General features: G+C 35.2%; 1 protein-coding gene and 2 pseudogenes across 1 annotated transcript in view; 1 reads left to right on the forward strand and 2 right to left on the reverse strand.

The window, feature by feature from the left end:
* BANK1 (B cell scaffold protein with ankyrin repeats 1) overlaps positions 1-22167 on the forward strand; it is a 238551-nt gene that overhangs the window by 109661 nt on the left and 106723 nt on the right. The window lies entirely within an intron of this gene.
* Positions 7085-7203, reverse strand: LOC112485667 (annotated as a pseudogene).
* Positions 19530-19647, reverse strand: LOC112485564 (annotated as a pseudogene).

Below are 22167 nucleotides of genomic sequence, written 5' to 3' on the forward strand. Positions count from 1 at the left end.
TTTCCCTCAGCCACGATATCCTTTTCCTTAGGGAAGGTCCCTAGAACATTTACAACTATTTCCTAAAACATTTGACAGCCTTTACACTTGGCCAACCTCCACCATCTAGATCTCAGCATAAGCATCCGCAGTTATGTTTCTCATAGACCCTTTTTCTCCTTCAAAGCACTTTAGTCATTTAGTTATTTGAGAACTCCAGAGAAGGAAAAGACACCTCTATGAATGAGAGAGAGTACAAAGAAGCCAGTGTGGCAGGGAAAAATGAAATCATTTCAAACAGATACTAGTACTCAAGTACCAGATATTTTCTAAAATGATGCTTTAGTTTTCTAAAGGATGTGCCAAACTTGTAGTATTTTCAATCCGTGATTGGGAAGCCACATGTTCAGAGGGCTGACTTAAGTTATACACAGATTTTAGACTGTGTGGCGCCCCTAATCTCAGCATTGTTCAAGGGTCAGCTGTATATGGCAAGAACTTTACCTGTTCTCAGAAGACTTCTTTATTATACCTCTCTTCTAGCTTTTAGGGTTGAGGTGCTTTACTGTTGTACTAAGAGCCTTTCTTATTTTGATTAAATCAAAAATACTTTTGGAAAGTTTAAATAAGTATAATACTATGATGGATCATGACTAAGCTTGCTTCATTCCTAATTTAAAATGATTTTTATTATGGCCAAGTGGAATTAACTTAAGTTGGCCTCAGTTAGGCCGTGTGTGTCACTGATAATCATTACTGTTTTTCTTTTATAATTGTGCAAATTATTATTACAAACTTTTATTTGTTTTAGAGACAGTAGGGAGGGGTAAATGTATCTTGCAACCCCACTACGTCTAAGGAGCTGTGCCATGTACTAATTATATGCCATTTTATTCATTGTTCAAAACAACCTGAGGAGGTATTATTGTCTCAATTTTATAGATGAAAGTCACATCTTTATTTAAATGATATAGAATTTATACTGGAAAGATTAATTCTTTGAGTCGAAAATGATTTGGTGAACCATAAATCAATAGAATTCATGAACCACCAACAAAAAAAACAAGTAGAAATATAATACCAGTGTAAGTTGTGTGAGCTAAATGTTCTTACTCAACTCAAAAGAAGACATTTTGTCAATATTTTTGTGCTATTTTTCAGTTTTTGAGGAACCTTTTGTACCTTCCATGCAATAATATTACACTAGATTTTATGAGAAATATTGAGTGGAAGTAATAAGAGGACAAATAGATTATGCTTGTATAGTACCTAAACTTTTCTCATATGATAACTCCTCATTTTGAGGTAATCAGAACAGCATTGTATTATCTGTATGTAATTCTTTCTTCTAACCAGGAAGCAGAAGCGTTTGGGAGCCCATGTGTTATTTCTGTCTCCTCCCCTAGATGAAATTATGTCTTTGAAAAAGAAATAAGGCATATATGAGAACTGAACAGATCAATTCACTAAAGCCTTCAAAAAACAGACTTTGATTTCCTTGGTCCACTATATGATAACATAATGCTAATGAGCTAGGGATGGATGAGGTATCTCATGAATTCTAAGAAAAAAATATTTAGAGCAAATATACTCAGCGTCAGTTTAAAACTACTATAATCTGAGATTATTATGGGGGAAGAAAAAAAGAGGAAGACAAAACAGTAAAACTGAATGAGGTTTTAGAGGTCAGAATATTTTAGATATTTCAGAACAAGAATATTTTGGGCAAGAGGACAGCAATTTAGTGAAATTAGTGACTGCTTCCTTCCTTTTGTCCCTTTTACCTTTTCTGTTCTCACGGCTTCCCATCTTTGTCTGATACTTTCGTATTTGGTTACCTCCCACGATCTACCAAACTCTGCTATCCAGGTGTGACATGGAGGACATTGGGTGTGATGTTTATTTTTCATTGCAAATATCAGTGGTTAGAAGAAGAGGCACCCAGGGATTTTCAGGAGAAAGTAAGAATCCTATGGCTATATTCATGGAATGCATAGAGCAGAAGTTGTAATAATATAAAATCAAGACTATGTAAAATTCTGCCACAGTGAAGTAAATATAAACAAATAAGAATTTCAAAAATGAAAAAGATTTTACTGGATAATATGCATGAATAAAATGGCAGTAGAAGAAAGATAGGTAATAAGAAGGGTGCAGAAATTATAATCCTAAACAGAATATTTAAAATTGCATTGTCTTCCCCACCACATTTATATTGCTGATATTTCTTACTCTACTGGACTTGTTTCACCTTAGGACTTGTCACCTATTAACATTACCAGAGAATTTCTTATATATATTGGTTGGTTGATTGTTTCCCTCAACTATCCTATAAAGTCCACAAGTGCAAAAATTCTGCTCTATTTTCTTTATTGTTTTAGCCTGAGCATTTAGAAGCATGCCTGGCACAAAGAAGATTATCAGTGCATATTTGTGGAATGAATGAATGAAAATGAAAAAGCTGAGAGTTGCAGCCTATTGAAACATGTTTGGGCAAGCATGAAGAAGGGTAGAGATATGACATCAGAACATAGGTTCTATACCACCCAGGCAGAAGAATGTGGAATATGGTCTCCTAATGAGTTTTTAAAACTGGCAAACACACAAGATATATTAGTGAGAAGGGACTTTACTCATCCAGATATAAAAGAAGTCTGTTCCTTTAAAAATAACAAAATACATTCTTCCCTTACCTTACAGACAAATTCATCTCTCAGAAGGCTGAACTAACAACAATAATAAGCAAATTTATAAAATTAATTTTGGATTATTAATTAATGAAAATAATCACAGGCAAATAATAAACTAAGCCAACAATAAATACAAACCAATACAATTTTAACTTTTCAATCACAGGAAAAAAACATGGAGAGGAAATTTTACAAAGTAAATAATTTTATAGTAAGTTTTTTGATGCGCTCATATTTAAAAAGAACATGTAGAGAAGATCAAAGAAGAAGTGACAAGGTCAATATAGCCAAATATCGTTATGTCCTCTCTTTTATGTGAAATCTACAAAAACAAAAATCCAAAAGTATCAGACATACAGAGAACAGACTGGTTGTTGTCGGAGGAGGGAGATGGAAGGTGCAGAAATGGGTGAAGGGGTCAACAGGAAAAATTTTTTCATTTAAAAAAAGAAAAAAATCACCTCAGACTGACTCCCAATTTGCTCTATAGATTCAAAGTCTGTTGTCAGTCCCTGAATGGTTCAAATTTCTCAGATTTGATGGCTTTTTGACCTTTCCTTAATGTTTATATTGCCAATCTATAAAATTTCTTGTATACATCCCACTCCTAATTAAATTAAATTTGTAGTGGGATTTTATACCAAACTGACACCTCCTATTTCAAATACTATTTACTGTCATGTCTAAAGAACCTAATGCAAATGATACCTACACAATGAACTCATTTTAAAGTTTTTCTTCCCATAAGGCTACTTCAGCTTCTCATCATATAAACTGAAATTACCCAAAGTCTTTATTGGACTGTTTATATACTCTGGGCTATATTTCACATTAAAGGTTTTTTTTGTGAAACAAGAAGCATGTTCTCTTGAACCTTACCAATTAATTAGTATCAGCTCCTTGGGACTGATGGTCAGACTTTATAGCAGGTAAAAGAATGGCTCTAGGAAATAAAATTAAAAAATATAAAAAAGTGGCATGTATTTGTGCATGTGCCACCTTGTGTCTGGCACCTACTAGATACTCTGAAGGAATTGTTAAGTTGCATTAATTAAGCCCGTGTGTGGGAAAAATATTCGAGCCAAGCGGAGGAAGTTCTTTACCTATGTTTAGAATTAAAAGCATAAAGAAGAGCCAGAAACTCAGCTTGGAGTTGTTGCTCTAATATTAGCAGATGAAAAAAATGCAGAAACCTTTTGTTTCCATCTCCTCTGAAGTGAAGCACTTTCAAACTAGAAAAGTCAAAACAGCATGTAAAACAAAAACCAAAAATCGATACCAAGGATTTGAAAACCAGAAGAGATTAAAGACCATCTTACTCTTAAATGAATCCAAGTTTTCAGGCTCAGTCATATCACATGACAGGCCATTAAAGAGATGACTCTTAGTAATCATAGAGAAACCATGGAAATTCGAGAGGTGCCAAGTTTGGCAAATATTTAGATTTTCCAGAAATAGAGAAAAGGTGTACTCTTAACCCTACAGAATAATAATATAATATCAATCTCCAGTGATTTTCTAGATAACAATGTGATTTATGAATATTTAGGAGAGAAAAGGCATTTACTAATAAAGTTATTATTCTCAATAATACCAGAAATGCAAAATAATACACATTCTTTTTTCGATAAGCTTCATAGTTTAGTTGAGGTTTTATAGTTTAATCAAGATTTTTTCCATGCTTACGTCTTGGACAGGATAAAAGAGCAAGCCCTGAAAAATGAAGCAGTCAGGTAGATTCTTCACCTGCTAAATAACATTATCAAGTATTGATGACTGGATTGATGTCAGACTGGAAATCTTATAGTATGTTTTTATAGATCTTGTTACTTAGGTCTGTCCTAGTCAACCTTTTTTTCACCGTTGACTTGACACAGAATTCCTGAATATTAATTTTTTAGCTGGCATACAGCTGAGAAAAAAAAATCAACATTTACAAGGAATGCTACTTTGGAGGCAGAGTGCCCCCCACAAGTTTATTTCATGAGATATTATTGGTTTACTATTATGTTTAAATTTTTCTGTATGGGGGCATTTATTCTTACACTAAAGAAAAGGAGAAAAAAAAGAAAAAGAAAAAGGAAGGGCTGGAGACTTTTAATCTCTTCTGTTCCAAGTTCCTTCCTAGGGAAATGAAATAAAAATTGACCCAGTCCTTTATAGGACAAATACGCAATACCATACTCCACCTGAGGATTGAGCATTCCTCCAACATGCTCTCAGTTTGACAAGTATTTGCCATTGGAGAAATGTGTCCTAAACTCAAGATCTCAGTAACTTCTGAATATTCATTAAGGTTTTACCATTCAAAGTAGATGTATTCTACTATGAAACCTGCAAAAACTAAGAGCTGGTTTCAGGGCAGTGAGAGGAACGTTTGTGATTGAAGTTGCGGCAAGTATGTATTATGTATTCTATTCCTCAACAGAGTTAGGAGTGACACCCTCCATCTCAGAGGATTAATCAATGTGTGAGCCTTTGGGTTCCCATGAGAGTCTGGGAATAGAAAATTTAACTGAAGACTAGATTTAATTGAATTTATTAAAGGTGTCTGTCAGGTTCAAGAAGAAGCACAGATGCTTGCAGTCTGATTCATGAAAACTCCAGGTGGCAATATTTTACATTATCTTTCCATGTGCATTTTAGATTTAGTGTTTGCAAATTTGTTCCTTGTGATTCATTAATTCAATCCATAAACCATGAAAATGTAAATTGTGAAATTAAATTCATGAATTCGTAAGGAAATAAATAGAATCATGTTTAAAATCTATTCTTCTGAAACTTTACTCTTAAAAATCATTTTCTTTTATCCCCACTAAATGACATGATATTGCTATAAGAATTCCAAATTTTCCTGTTTGTTTATCATTATCTTACATTACATCAAAAAATCAATGATATAAAATATTTTTGAAGAATTTATTCCTCCATTTCTGTAAGTTATTGAAAGTCTCCTGTCACTGATATAAATTCATAGTCAATTGTTCTTCTAGGCAACAATTCTTTTCTTCTCAGCATTATCCATTCATTTTTAAACATTAATATTAGACACTAGAAATAATCATTACTGTAATTTTGTTATTAATTTCACACTGCAATACAGTACCTTAAAAAAATAAGTATGTATTACTTAGTAGTTTCATTAAAGTGTACTTGATTTTTAAGCATTCCTTTTAACAGTATTTTCCAAAGAAAAAGGTAGAACATGAACATAGTGCTACAGAAAAGGAAAATGACAAAAATCTTTAAATTGTAGTAATTTGGGGCAGTACCACCAGATTGACACCCAAAGCATATTGAGCCTCTGTAGTACATGCTGTAGGTGCCCCATCCACACACCCTTCCTTCCCCTGGCCTGTTACCACCCTGTGTACTATCTTGTCTACCACCCTCAGCAGAACTGCCCTGTGAATGGGAACTTCCTCTCTTCCGAGGTTATGTAATAATATAACAGGTTACAAAGTTTCACAACTGACACTCAGAAGTGCAAATAAAACATTTGATTTAGATTTTATCTTCTTCACAATGCCCTCATCCCAAAGGGTGAGGAGGGAAATGATTTATTATGATCTAGTAAATTCGGTACAGTTCAAAAATCACAGCAGTCGTTTTCGGAAACAGTCTCTATTGGATGACTGCTTTTTATCCTTTTTCCCCCTTGTTCCTTACTTCTGTCTCAAATGACCTCATTAACTTAAGTTATGTCAGACTCATCTATCAAGAAACCTTGGACCACCATTGTATTCCAAAGGCGCAGTGGTCATGGTGCCAGAAAGAAGGTTGGGGTTATTCCGAGGGTCTTGATGCTCTTAGGCTTCTCCATACAGGCTGCTACATCTAACCCTCTAAGGGGTTATGGCTCCAAGAGGGACAGGGAAGGTGGCATCTTACCTATGCACTCTATGGCTCTCTTCCTTCCTATCACAACCTACCAAGTCTAGAAAAGCAGGTTTTTCTATTTCTCTTTCAATCTAAATGGGATTTCATTTGTATAACACTCCACAATCAAATCCACAAGGCTCATCGTCAAATATAATAATAGAAACCAATGAATTTTAGAAAATATTTTTCTATTTTGATGAAATATGCCTTTGAAAATGAAGGCTAAACAATAACCTTATTCTGGCCTCACCTTTACTTTCCCTGTTAGGACAAGCATCAGAGAAGTTTAGGCTTGAAAGTGGAGGGTATAGGAGCATAATTTAAGTAAGAAATGGAAATACATGCTATTAATATATTCAAAATAAAATAATTAACATTTATTGAGCACTTTCTACATATTAGATTCTAAATCATATTAAACCTTATAATATGAATATTCTCATATAATTCTAATAAAATTATAGCACATAATTTACCATTTGCATTTTATTTATTTATTTATTTGTTTATTTTATTTTATTTTTTATCTTTTTCGCCTACCTCACCTGGTCTTCCTAGGTGGTCTCCATTCCAAGTACTAACTAGGCCCAACCCTTCTTAGCTTCCGAGACCAGATGGGATCGGGTTTGTTCAGGGTAGCATGGCCGTAGACTACTATTTGCATTTTCAAGATGGAAATACTATGTTTGTAACTTTCCAATATAACATAGCTAGTAGGTTAAAATCTTGGATTCATCTGACTTTGGAGTTCATACTATTATCAGAACAATACTCATTTCTCATCACATCTCTCAAGATCAGAATTTTTTTCTATGAAACTTTTTTCTATGAAATAGATATCTGGTTAATGTTAGGGTGAGAAAGTTAGCTTTATGGTTAAAATACTTTTATTTGAATATAGGTTCCCCAAGTATTATCTGCAAGACCTTGAAATTAATCCCTATCGGTGTGTTATTGATATGTAAGAAACAACCACCAAAATGTAATAGCTTAAAACAATAATCATTTGTTATTTTTCATGACTCTTTAGCTTGTCTGGGTTGTTCTGCTGAACAGAGCTGTGCCATGTTGTATTAGTACCTGAGGCAAAAGGGAAACTCAGTAATATTGATCCTGTCTTCTTTTGAGTTTTTGATGCCTCCTTAAAATTTATACCCAATGCAAGTGCCTCTCTTGCCTCACCCTACTCCTGGCCCTGTCACGGAGGCTTGCACATACTCACATGCCTGTGGGTAGCTGACAGGTTACCTGGGAGCTGGCTTGCTTACGTTGCTCTCAGCTGGGTTGGCTTGGCCCTGCTCCATGTAATCTCATATGCATGTGTCTCATATGTCTTCCCAGCAGACTGGACCAGCTCTCTTCTCAGGCTAAACTGGGCATGTTCTCTTTACGAACACAGAGAAATGACACAGAAAGCAGATACATTTTAAAGCCTTTGTCACTGGCCTGGGTCCAAACCAAGTCACAAGGGTAGAATCAGTATGGGAGGGGTCTATAGAGTTACAAGTTACAAGGCAAAGGACATGAATACAAGGATGCCATTAATTAGAACCATAATGTAATCAATATAACAAAATCTAAGCCTCAAAGGTAAAATAAGAATACTATTAGAGCCTACTACCTAACACTGTTGGGGACACCGAATGAGACATTTCATGTAAAGCTTTTAGTATAGTTCTCGACACATGGTAAGTTTTCCACAAAAGTTCTTATATTATTATGTATCAGAATACACATTAAACTAACATTTTGAGCAACTGAGAACAAGACTATTTCTTGGTATGGGGTAAGAATACATGTCTCCATTTTCTTAATTAGATAACAGAAGCAATAAATACACAAGATCAGTATATAGATTTCAAAATACAACAAATATGAAAATACCTATTAGAATGCCTCCCATATATAAGTACTCACTGTTATTTGAAATCAAGGCTTAATTTCTGTATCAAGAATGATATGTGATTTATCAAAGTGAAATTCTGAGGAAAAATAAAGAGCAAACATATGCCACATGAGACAAGCTTTGATTTATCCAGCATTGGATTGTTTCCAGAGCATCTTATTAATTTAACCAAGGGCAGAAACACTTATAAACTCAATTTAGTTTAAAGAAGTAAGAGATGTGTGTGCCTGTACAAGTGAGACCCTAGGAAATATTATGGCCGGCATTGGCGGGGCTACTGGACACCTTGCCTCTGGATGAGTCGATCGATGAAGGAAGGCAATGAAACGTGTGACTGGTTGGAACCACTGGTGGAGATTTTACGTCATTATGCTGTTTCTAGTTTCTTTCAGTAGTAACTCTGAAATATATGTCACACATGAGAGGCAATGGCAATTAAATTAAAGAAAAATAATATGATGTGCACTGTGGGTAAATGTTCAAAGAGTAGAGCAAGAGATGCATGTAAAAACTCCATGTGAAATCCTGGGATTCTGCAGATTTCAAGAGATACTGGGACCTAAACAGATAAAACCCTCGAGGCTAAAAATTCTCCAATAAGTCCTGCCACCATTTAGACCATTACCCCCAAATGAGTGTTTCAGTAAGGGAGGAGACATTTGTCCTATGCATAAATGTCCTTGCTTTTCCTTTGAAAACTCTTATCAAATTTAAAGTTTAAAAAATTGCTAAATCTGCATCCCCAGAGCTGCACATAGCGACTTCCTTCCCCAAACTCTAATACAAAGTGTGTGGGGGGTGGGGGTGGGGAGGGGAGTGGTGAAGAGTACTTTACAATGGAGAAAGCTAGCAAACACTGCCCCAGCCAGGTGATCAAGGATAACAACAGTGTTGAGTCCTGTGGGCAGTCTGTATTATTGATGTGATGCGATGCGATGTGAGATGATGTGGTGATCGAATGTCATGTGATGTGATTGGCATTCCATCTCTGTGGTCTTCCTTCCCCAAACCCATAACCTAAGTCTAATCATGAGAAAGACATTTGGTACGTCTCTCTTGAGAGGCATTCTACAGAACACCTGACCAGTAATCTCTAACACTGAGAAGTCATCAAAAACAAGGAAAGCCTGAGAAACTGTCATAGCCAAGAGGAGCCTAACATGACAACTAAATGCAGTGTGCTAACCTGAATGGGATCTTTGAACAGCAACAACAAAAAGGATGTTAGGTGAAAACTAAGGAAATATGAATAAAATATAGTTTAGTTAATAGTAATGTATCAATATTGGTTTTCCAGTCAAACAAATGTACCATATTAATGTAAGCTCTTACTTAAGAGAAAGCTAGGTGTGGGAACTCAACTATCTTCACAAATTTTCTTTAAGTCTAAAACTATTTAAAAATGATTATTTTTAAAACCTTATTCTAACCTACAATTGGTTAAGAACTCAGAGAATTTTTTAACAAAATGTAAGAAATATGCTTTTGTAAAAATGTGAATAATTTTTATTCAATAATAGTGTTAATTTTCTATTTTCCAAGAACTGTTTTCATAAACTTTAGCTCAAACACCAATTTACAGAGGAAAGTTAGAGATAACTAACAGCAGTTGCTTTAACAGTTAACATCTCAAGTTGAAGTATTTTATAACTGAATTATCATTCTACATTTCCTTGAACAAATCTAAAATGTTATTATTTTTTATCATTTGAAATTCAAAAGACGTTGCTTAGAGTATCCTTTTGTAAGAAAAACAAATCCTTAGATTCATTCATTTGTATAATGCAGACATTTATAGACTATAAGGAGAAAACAAAGAGCAAAAATGCTGGTTTTGACATTTTTAAAAAACATATTGTTTTTCCTCTGATAAACTCAAGTACAAAAGGACACCTTTAATTTTTACTCCAGTCTTTCAAAGTAGAAACTAAGGATAATTATTAAATTGCATACAAAGCAATAGAAACAAACCTATTAACATTTGCTAGGATTTTCCTTCAGCAATCTAGTCAAAATTAAATAACTATCAATACAAATGATTTTTTTGTTTTTAGTTTTATACTCAGAGCCCATTGCATTTATAAAGCAAAATAATCAAGAATGCGTGCTTATAAATAGAAAAATGTGAAACTTTTATGACCGTTTCAGTGCTTAGCTTTAGCAAGTAAATGACCACGTGCTGTTTTAGTGTATTTCCCTCTAGAACAAAGTGAGTACCTGATGGATGCTTCTTAATAACTGTCGAGTCGCTAGGCCAGATACTTGTGGCTTTTATCTGTTACAGAAATAAAAAAATGACCCAAAGTACTAGAGTACATTATGTTTATCCCTGCCTTTGTACACGTACTAGTAATATTCTAATTACTGTGATTATCTATATTTATCTTCAAAGTGGAGTTTCTTGAGGACAAGAACTGTCCCATGTATTCAGTAGATTCCCAGAAACTGGCCTAAATAGAAAATAAAACTTTAAAGAAAGACATTCATGCTTAGTAATTCTTTAGTAGTTATAATGAAAATGGTAATAAGAACAAAAATAACTATCACTTATTGAGTATTTAGTATATTATAATTTGGTAAAACATCCATTAAATTGTAGGTCTGAAGACAGAAACTTGTCTAAGTTACTGTCATGTCTCCAGCATCTAAAACATTGGCACATAATAGGTACTCATTAAAATTTGTCGATAAATAAATGCCAGGTCTTAGTTACAGCAAATCAGTGAGGCAGGTGTTTTGTGTTTGTCATGTTAGCCAAGTGGGTCAAGAACTGTTAATAAACTTTTCCACGGTTAAAGCAGATTTTCAAATCCAGGACTTGATATGGCCAAACCTGTGCTCTTCCCACATGCCCACATTGCCATGTCCCATTCAGGCCAGGTGATTTTTACATATAATTAAAATCAAATCTATAATTTTGATGTTCCTAGAGTTTTGGGGGATTGGGGGGTGTGATGAACTGACGACCATAGAAAAAGGAACAAAAATCATTACACTTATGATTAGTGACCAGTGAAAGTAGCTAGGCAAAGCCTTTTGCCCACATCTGCACCAATAGAGGGCGCCTCACACCTATTTAAACAGGTAAAATAGAGGTAGGAAGTAAGTCAAGGTTCTTACATCAAAGCTTAGATTATGGAAGTGAAACAAAGAAGACATTTTGTTACCTGAAACTTTATTATGTGGAAGAACACTCGGGGTAACAGGATACTGCTCTTTCATCCATAAAGTTGATGCTATTAAGATGAGAACAAAGGAATCATAAATAATAAGTGAGTAGGGACTGAAATGTTCCCATCTGTTTTTTCCCAGCCCTTGTCATATTTATAGAAAATGCCTTGTACAGAACACTTAATCTTGAAAGAGTGAATGATGAGAAACCTGCCCACAATCACCACATATCTGTTCTTGCTCAGTAAATATCAAGATTACACTATGTCAGGATTGCATGAAGAGAATAGACTGATTAGAAGGTATTTGCAGCAGACTTATGTCCTGCATTATTACTTGTTTTCTGGGTCCATTTAGCAAAAAAAGAAAAGAAAAGAAAAAAGAAAAACAAGTGTTCTGAACTAGAGCAGATGAAGTATGCCGCTGCATGCCTTTCTCCTGCTACACCTACTTTCTTCCATCCTTAATGGCAGATTCTCCATATCTGATAGTTCATTTTCATATCAATGTGACCTTTTAAAAGTAGAGACTGCTTTCTGCTTTATGAATAAGATGGTATATATGTTGAGCCTAATATTTTTCTATCTTGTTCATCTTGCCTTCTGTATTTGTTTTCTAGAGCTGTAGTAACAAATTACCATAAAACGTGTAGTTTAAAATGATAGAAATCTATTCTCTCATGGTCTTGGAGGCTAGATGTATGAAATCAAGGTGTCAGCAAGGTTGGCTCCTCATCAAGGCTCTGAGGGAGAACCTCTTCCATGGCTCTCTCCAAGCTTTGGAGGTTGCTGGCAATTCTTGGTGTTCCTTGTCATCTCATGGCATTCTCCTTGCATGTATCTCTGTGTGTCTTTGTCTTTATATGGCCCTCTTTAAAGGACATCAGTCACTGAACCTAGGACACATCCTAATAAAGTATGAACTCATCTAAACTTGATTACATCTGCCATTTCAAAACAAGGTCACAGAGTTAGACTGAAACATATCTTTTTTGATGAGGGGATAGAGGGTGGGGGGATACCATTCAACTCACAACACCCTCCTCATGAAACCTCACTTCGAGAAAATAAAGAAGGTGATTTCCACATTTTGGCGAATTTAGGGCTCATCTGTGAGGTCTCACTCTTCTGACTTCTGCACACAATAAGAATATCAAGTTCAAATGAAGCCCTTGGTAAACATCTTTATGCCTAGGAAAGGTGGTGGTGAACTCCAAGATACAAGAACTCTCTTCTGTTAAGCAGCCAAACCAGTGAGGTGACTGGATTAACAGTGGGAAGAGACTAAGCAAGAGCTCGGAGGCCTGGCAATTTGACAACGGAAATACCAAGATGATAGTAGGGAAAAAGATATATATACCCATGGACCTAAATCCACTGAGTTTTGTAAATTTTTCTAAGTTGATTGTCACCACAATCCACCAAACATGTGATCAGTTTTCTGAGTAGAATTTTAAAAACCACATGCGATTATTTGAAATATAATAGACACATTTTATTTAATGCCGCACTCATTAAAATCACAAAGGGAGAGAATCTTGCATTTTACCAAAAAGGAATCTCCCACAGCTAGATGAGACAGCAGTTTTGAGCACCAGAAAAAATATTTTCCAAATTTTTGCTTGTTTTTCATGAAGAGCAATGTATGGTTTGTAGAGCCAAACATTAGAAATGTAAAGGTTGGCGACCGGTAGGCAGGAGTTGCATTAATTAATGAAAGGAAAAAAGAAACCTTCTTAATGAAGGATTATGTTAATATGTTAGCTCTGTGGGTATAAAGTATGTAGTCCTCATTTACAGCTCATAAATGCTACAGTGACAGGTTCTCCAGAAAGGAAGGTGACAGATGAGCTATTACACACACACAAGCAACGGTGCAGCAAGAGAACACATTAGACCAAATGAGCAGCCAGAAACAGCAATAAAGTCATTACTAAGAGAGATGCTATAGTTAACACAGGAATACATAGCTTTCTGGCCCAGCCATCGTATTTACTGATGTACCATCAGTAGATTGTTCAAAAGATTCCTTCTAGATTTAGATAAGCAAAAAAATAATCAGGTCTCAGATCAGATCTCTTCCTGTTTCCCAGTGTTACTGACATAAACTTGATTTTCATTTCCTAGTGCAGTTTAGATGTCCTTTCTATCTATAATTCCACCATGTAGCTAGAGCCATTGTTTCTTTTCTTTTTATATCATGGACTTTAGCACTTAAGCTGTTATTGCAGGATATAAAACAAGAAAAATTGTGCCCTGTATGCTATTCTACCATAAACCTCTTGAAAGATAACACAGCATAGTTACGTAACAGGAATTTGATACTCAGTTTCTTCCTGAGGAGAAAATTGTCTCTTCCCTGCTCCTTTCATTGGTTAAAGTTATGTAAGATCATCGACATTTTGAATTTCAAAATGTCTCCACTTAGAAATGACATGTAAGAATCTATATTAAAGCAAAATAAGCTAGAAAATCATTTTAACTTTATGATTAAATCTGTGTTATTGTTCCAGTTCCATAAATTAACTATACGTATTTCCAGAGAGAAAACACTCACATTTCTTAATCCATAAAATGGACATAATAGTGCCTATATCATATTTTTTGTAGAGATTAAACGAGATAGTTGATGTAAAATGTTTACCACAGCGTCTGTATAAGGAGTGCTCGATAACTGTTAAGCCAAAAAGAAAACTAAAATATTTCCAAAATAAGCATTTTCAAAATAATTGCTAGGGGACTTTTAAAATGCTACTCATTTTATTAAAAATAATATTAACTATTTTAAAATATAATTTTCTATACGATATTTGGGACTACAACAAAACATAAAACCAGAAATGGGTTTCTTTGCAAGAAACATGTTTCCTATCACTGAAATGTTTAAGCAAAAGTGGAGTTGCCAGTGTGGGACCCTATTGTAGGCAGATGGCAGGACTGAGTGACCTCTGTTTCCTCGTATGACTCTATCTTGTAGTCCATGGAAACCAAGCCCATCATTTTGTTTTTAATCATCATCTTTGCCTTCACGACATTCTAAATATTCAGGTAATTTTAATACCACCTTATTTCCTGTTTTTTTCATTCTTCTTTTAAATTACAGTTTGAAAAAACAGAGGTGAGGACTCAAACAAGTGACCCTCACTCACCTGGAGGCCCTAGACATCATCTATTTCAGGCAGTTTGGGCAGTCCCCTTGGTAATAAACTACTAAAAGTGCATCGAGTTGATCACAGCTTAGAGTGTATTACTTGAAGATAATGTCCAAACCTGGAGAAGTGCCAGGCTAACTCAAACTTAAGCTCTCTGCTTATCTGGAGAGCAAATCAAAAAACCTTCCAGCTTTCATCACTCCTGCTCAGTCCCTGCCTTGCTCTGCCTTACTGCCAAGGTAGAACACACAGAATTAAAAAAATCTGCCTATTTGAAATTTACAGAGAAATTGCTCAATATTTTTTTTTTCCTTTGAGAGAAGAATTATGTATAAAGGAGAAACCACAGAGCCCTCATAGTACAAATGGAAAACTGACAATTATAGGAGAGGCACATGAGTTACTGAATATCAAGTGATTTAACAGCAGGGGCCTTGCAAGAACACAGTTCTCCTGACACCTTGATCTTCTCCAGGCTCCACTGCTGCTCCATTCAGAAAGAGCATTACCCATCATCACCTTCTCAAGGTTCCATGGCCATTTCTTTCCCTGTGATGATATGTGTAGCAACTCTATTCTGTCCTATCAGCTATAAGCTTAATTCCACTAGAAACTATATGTACTAATGAGAAGATAAATACAAAATCTTCTTTAGTTTTGCATTGTTTTGCTCAAAGCAAGAAATACCTTGCAGAGAAACACATTTCTGGTTTTAATGGTTTAATTGCTAGAATAGTCTTACTTATTTTGAGCCCCCAAATTATATTTTTATGTAGTCCCAAAATATCACATAGAAAATTATATTCTAAAATATTAAATATCATTTTAAAATCTGAACTGTTTGAGCTATATCTCAGCATTTTAGTTAGGTAGTATGACTAGCTTGGGCTCGTCTGTTCATCCTTTCCTGCCTTCTGTGGCACAGCCACTCTTTCAGGATTCCATTGACTGGGAAGATGCCTGCATTGAAATTGGCTGTATTCCTGTGGTCTCTGAGTTCAGTTATCTGCTACTGAAATAGCTTGATTCTTCTAATAATAACAAGTAAGCTCACTGATGTGATTATTTGGGCCTAACAGACACTGAGTTGGTGTTCTTTCTCCAAGGAAGCCACCATACATGCAATGCACAGCCCTTCTCCATTGAGTTGTGGTCTATGAGTGAACCATGACCCACTGGCTTAGGGGCAGTTTACACATCATGAAGAATATACTGGCTGAACTCACCCTGGAAACTTAGAAGAAAAACTTTTGGGACATTGCGTTTTCCCTTTCGGAACACTTCAAAATTATGTGGAAAATTTGAAAGTATTTCAATTTTGCACTTAAAGTGAGAACCTTTTTTATTTTTTTTATTTTTGGTGTTTTACTTAATTTATTAATCTTTGCATTTGAAGATCTTGATGTATTGGAAGCACAAGTTTTGAAGCCAAAATTTCTTTCTGCACTTTGGGTACATGAAAACTATCCTAGGTTTTCTCTATAGGTAACGATGTTCATTTACACTTATTATTTATGTATTATTTGGTATGTAGTGGACACTAGGCTATGTATTTGACTTATTGAATCCTCACAATAACTATAAGAAAAACACTACCATCCCTATTTTTTAAATAGATTCTTTAAAATTAAGACTCAAAGTTGCTAAGTAGTTTCCTAAAATAGGCTAGTAAGTTAAGTAGCTGGGATTTAAAAACAAGTCTGAGATTAAAACCCATACCTTTTTTAGTAAAGGATGTTAAAAACACCTACTGTTGTTTTTTTTCTTTCCTTTGCAGACTGCCCCAAAGCTTTTTGCTTAAAATATTTCTTGCTGTTTCTGACAGTTGTATGCCAGCTTGGCCCATCTGGTGTTATTTTCCGAGAATTTCACAGTACTGCCTCTATTCAAAGATATGCTTTAACATTTCTTTAAAACATTACTTACACTTACCTTGCAATGGTCACTCTACCATGATTACCTTGTTGCAAACTGAATTCTGATGAGCTGAGCATATAGGCTCAAGGATGTCAGCAGGATCCCAAGCAACTGTGTGGATAATGGATACCGACATCCATCCTCTATACATGCTCAGCTCGGCAGAGTTCTGATGCAGTAAGCACGGCTTCACTGCTAGCACAGTGGCTGGATTCCAGGACTCTAGTGGTAGACTGAATGGCAATGCAGGTATTTTGAGAAACTCTTACACCTCAACTAGCTGAGAATATATATTATCTGGAATCCTTGAGAGGATTATGTGATGTATTGATAATTTCACTTTGCCGTATAAAAACTCATGCATTGTCTTATAAAATCAGCATTCTCCTACGGATTCATAATTAGGGCACAGAAAGTTGAAGGCGCACACTATACAGCAGAGAAACCTTATGTCCAAATAGAAATGTTTACTTTCAATACTAGAAGCTATTATTATTCATCTTGCTAGAGAGTAGATTTCTGATGTTCTGATTTATACAGAAAAGGAAAGTTGAGATAGGGCATCTTTTTGGAATTTGAAAATTCAAGAATAGCATGAGAATGCCCACAATGCTAAGGCAAAGCTAAAATTATAATGAGTAATGGCAACACCTAACAAAAGATTAGAAAAGTATCAGAGGGTACTTCTCCTGTATAGTCCCTCATGTTATCTGCAAGTACCTTTGGCATTAACAAAATAGGTCGTCTCGTTGACTAGTTAATCAGATGCAGTCAGTCAGTCACTAAATGGAAGTGATGTTTTCTCTAACACAACTTCTTGGATCAAGGCTGGAGGAGCAGAAATCCATCCATCATGAGCTAGGTTGACAAGAAAAATTTTCTGTGGCTAAACTACTGCACAATTTTAAAGTCATTCCCTTCCCTGATCTCATCTTCAAGAGTCAGGATTCTGATATCAACCCATCATCTGTCAGAACAGGAAAGGAACTTAGAAATGGGTAAGTGCTCTCTCTCACTTTATAGATGAAAAGACTGAAGTCCAGATGAATGATTACAAGTTGACCTAGCAATAAAACCTCTAATTCTTATTCATCGTTCCTTTTATAAAGGAAAGTAGGAGGACATTTTTACTGGAAATCACCAAATCACCATAGTCTAAAAATGCAAGTTAAATCTATTAAGGGGCTCGTGGGTTTCTTACTACACTGTACTATACTGACTTGTAAGGAAAATGAATGCAAAACAATTGAGTCATCATTGTCCTTCTGCTTAAAGATTTTATTTTCTACTCAAGGATGCATTTAAGTCATTCATAATTTCATAAATAAGCAAGTATAGTAATCTCTTTATCTGCAGTTTTACTTTCCATGGTTTCAGTTGCCCATGGTCAACCATGGTCCAAAAATATTAAATCGAAAATTTCAGAAAAACAATTAATAAGTTTTAAATCGCGTGCCATTCAGTGTATCATGATGAAATCTTATGCCGTTCCACTCTGCCCTGCCTAGGACGTGAATCATCTCTTTGTCCAATGGATCCATGCCCGTACATGCTCCTGCCCCTTTAGTCACTTAGTAGCAAGTCTGTCATCAGATTGACTGTTGTAGTATCCCAGTGCTTGTGTTCAAGTAAACCTTATAGTAGTTTAATGCTGTGTCACAAGGCCTACGTCATTCACCTCACTTCATCTCATCACACAGGCATTGTATCATCTCACATCATCCCAGGAAGAAGAGTGGATACAATACAATAAGATATTTTGAGAGAGAGAAAGAGAGACCATGTTTACATAACTTTTACTACAGTAATTGTAATTGTCCTATTATTAGTTTTGTTGTTAATCTCTTACTGTGCCTAATTTATAAATTAAACTTTATCATAGGTATGTGCCTATAGAAAAAAACAGAGTATATATATAAGATTGGGTACTACCCAAGATCTCAGGCATCCACTGGGAGTCTTGAAACGTCTCCTCTGCAATTAACAGGGAACTACGTAACAATCGATATGGTGAGACTGAAGGCTAAAAACAGTAAGAATCTTTGGTCACTGAGAGCTTTCTGTCTTCTGGTTAAGAGTGATGGCAGTCACATTGAATTCCATATCTATGCATGTTTACAACCCACAAGTACATGTGTGACTGTGCAGATGATTATTTAGCAAACAATGGAAAAGCAGCAGAGATCTGAGGAGGCAACAGACTGAGACAACATGCAATGGAGAAATTAATAGGGGTCAAGCAGTGAAAGGGAAATTATTTCTACCTGTGGTGAAGGAAAATGGAGGTGGTTATGGGAGTTTGTCTTCGTCGGATTCTAAGCTTTCTTTTTATTGTTCTGTAAAGCTTTGCTCAAACATAATAAACTTTCATGAATAATTAATCAATAAGCATATTTTAAAGCATAACTATGTGCCATTCACCACCAATAGGCTAACTAACTATTCAATTTATCATACATGTAAATAGCAAGGACTTAGAGTAAAGTGACAGGATTTTTAGATCTGTCTTTTTTACTAACAAGCTACTTGACCCTAGGCAAGTCACTTCTCAGAGACTCAGTTTCTTCATCTATAAGTGAAAAGGTTTAACTAGATGAGAAGAAAGGAGGAGGTAATATGGGTCAAATGCTGAAAATACGTACAGGGGAAATAGTGATGCTCCTTAAATCTCTCTCCCCAGTTTTTGATTACTTGTTTAGGATTATAAGGAAAAAATTATTTGCCAGTAAATATAGAAATGTACTTTTTTTTTTTTAGGGGAGGCAACCCTTGGTTGGCCTCACAGATTGCAAAGAACTTGTCAGTTTACAATCCCTTTTTTTTTTTTTTTTTATGCCTACAGCACCCGGTCTTCCTAGGTGGTCTCCCATCCAAGTACTAACCAGGCCCAACCCTGCTTAGCTTCGAGATCAGACGGGATCAGGCTTGTTCAGAGTAGCATGGCCATAGATTAGAAATGTAAATATTTCTTTTCAAAATACAAACAAAGTATTGAGTGGGAGAAAATCCAGAGATAAAGTTAAAATCTTTCATTATTAACAGCAGCATATTGGGCAGGCTAAAGTTAATATACAATATTTAATGAAATTTGATTAGGTAGACAGCTATGTTTAATAAAATGGTGACAATGACATTATTCTCGTCAGAACAAAGTTAGCATTACCATGTCCAGACTCTCATGTTGCCAAATCATCCTGTCATGATCAGGGTCTTCTTATTAGCTTATTCAGCTACTTAGGAGAAGTCTCCTACACATTAAGGCATTAAACTACCAACTCTAAGAGTATTGTCCAGATTCATTTCCTGGTGAGTTAAATCATATTAGTTTTAGTCACTTTCCTTTTATTCGACTAAGAAAGTTTCTTCTCTTCTTAGAATCTCCTTAATCTTCTTCATAGTCACACTCTGCCTGCATTTTTTGTGATCACATTGATTTCACTGTCAAACTATTATTTGGAAATAGATTATTTTGAGGAAAATCTAAAGCAAATAAATGGTTCTTTAAAAAGTCAGTTTGCTTTAGGTGAAAAAGGAAACTAAAGGTTTCAGATAGATTAGAGAAATGTCTCATTTCATTTATGTTCTTTACTAGATAAAGTAAATACAGCCCCTACAGTGCAATTTAAAATATTATCATCCTCTGCCTTACCCTTAGCCTCTCAGCTCCATCCAACTGGGTCCCTTAAGAATGAGAAACAGTTTACCCTGCTAAGTTATATATTGGAGTGTCTAGTGAACAAATTGGAAAATTTTATAGGTAGGCCTGCAGGTGCCTCTTTATGTAAGTTCAATCACCAGGAATAATTTTACTGTCATTGCTGTTTCATTCCTTTATATCAAATCCATTTCTGCTGCCTCGCTGATGAAATAATTAGAAGGGTAACAAAGCAAGTGAAGATATGTCAAATATATAATTGGGATGCTAGCACCCACTCCCTTGCAATCAGTCTTTTCTTATCACTCATGCTCCTAGATTGTTCTCTCAAAGGTTATCGATAAGTCCAATGTCAGTCACTTTTGTTCAGAGTTGCTTTGGTGGACTTCTCTCTTTAGCACATGACATGGTTCACCCTCCTTAGACTCTGTTATGTCAGCCCAACAGCATCCAGCAGACCAAGATTTCCACCATCGTCTCTCGTTCTCATACTCTGTGTTATTTCTTGCCTTCTCTTCTTGCCTAAACATAGGCATTGCTAGTGTTTTGTCTTGGGACAACATTTTTTTCTGCCTTCTCTACCATTACAGGAAACTGGTCCACTGTGATTCAACTTTCATCCTTATGTAGATGACTCCAAATACCTGTCTTTTTCAAACTCTTCACTGACATTCTCTTGCAATTGCCTTCTTAACGAATTCACCAATCTGAGCTGTTGACATTTAAAAATTTAGTTCTCCACCTCCACCAAACCAACTCCTCACTCCTATATCACTTTTTTTTTTTAATGACTCCACCATTTTCCCCTTTATGTGAAGTCGAATGGATACTTTTGAGCTGTCTTTGATCCTGCTTTTCTTCATACTGGCCTCAACCAATTAAAAGCATGCTCTAAACAAAAGGCCTTTTTCTATTTGAATATATGGTCAATATTTCCTTTCCGATATATATTTTTTAATGGACGTGTAGTGTTCCAGAGTATTGGAATACAATAATTTCTCTAGTCTCCTGTTAGTATATGTTTACATTGTTCCCAATCATTTTTTTAATTATGTGTAATGCTATAATTAAATCATCATTGGTACGTCTATATGGAATTGCTACACTACAGGTATAAATAGTTAAATTATGAGAATATTATCAAATTTTTGCCCTCAGATATACAAATTTGCCTTGTTACAACAGTGTATTTGTTATCTAACTTTCTCTAGTGATAGTTTCATCTAGTGAAATGCCATTCTACATTCTAATGTATATATTAGTATGTTTTGCACTTACAATATTTTTCTGTTGTTCTTCGCAGAGACTTTTGCCAGTGCCACACAATCCTATCTACTATAGTTTTATAGCATTTTCATATCTGCATAGGTATGTCCTGCCAAATTAGTCTTTCTTTTGAAAATGACTGTGAGTATTCTCCCAATAAAAGCTTAGCATTTCTAGAATTTTAAGAGACCTCTTGCACTTACAGTTATTAACTGATATTTTGACTTACCTGTATTAAATTTGAGGTCTTTAAAATGTTGAATCTTTCTCTTCAGAAGTAAGATACACACACACACACACACACACACACACACACACACACACCTCCGACTATTTGATTTTTCTTAACATCCTTCTTAATGTTTTATAATTTTCTCCATTTTAGACCTTGGACTCTTGTTATGAGATTCATATCCAGCAACATTATTATTCATGCAAATGCAACTGTAATTATATTTTTTTCTGGTTATTATTGACCTATAGGGCAACTTTTGTTGTCACTAGTTTAATTTTGGATTTGTCACCCAGTCTATCTTGCTTATTCATTAAT

The sequence above is a fragment of the Pteropus alecto genome, unplaced genomic scaffold (genome assembly GCF_000325575.1).
Source record: "Pteropus alecto unplaced genomic scaffold, ASM32557v1 scaffold5, whole genome shotgun sequence".
In the NCBI taxonomy this organism is placed as follows: domain Eukaryota; kingdom Metazoa; phylum Chordata; class Mammalia; order Chiroptera; family Pteropodidae; genus Pteropus; species Pteropus alecto.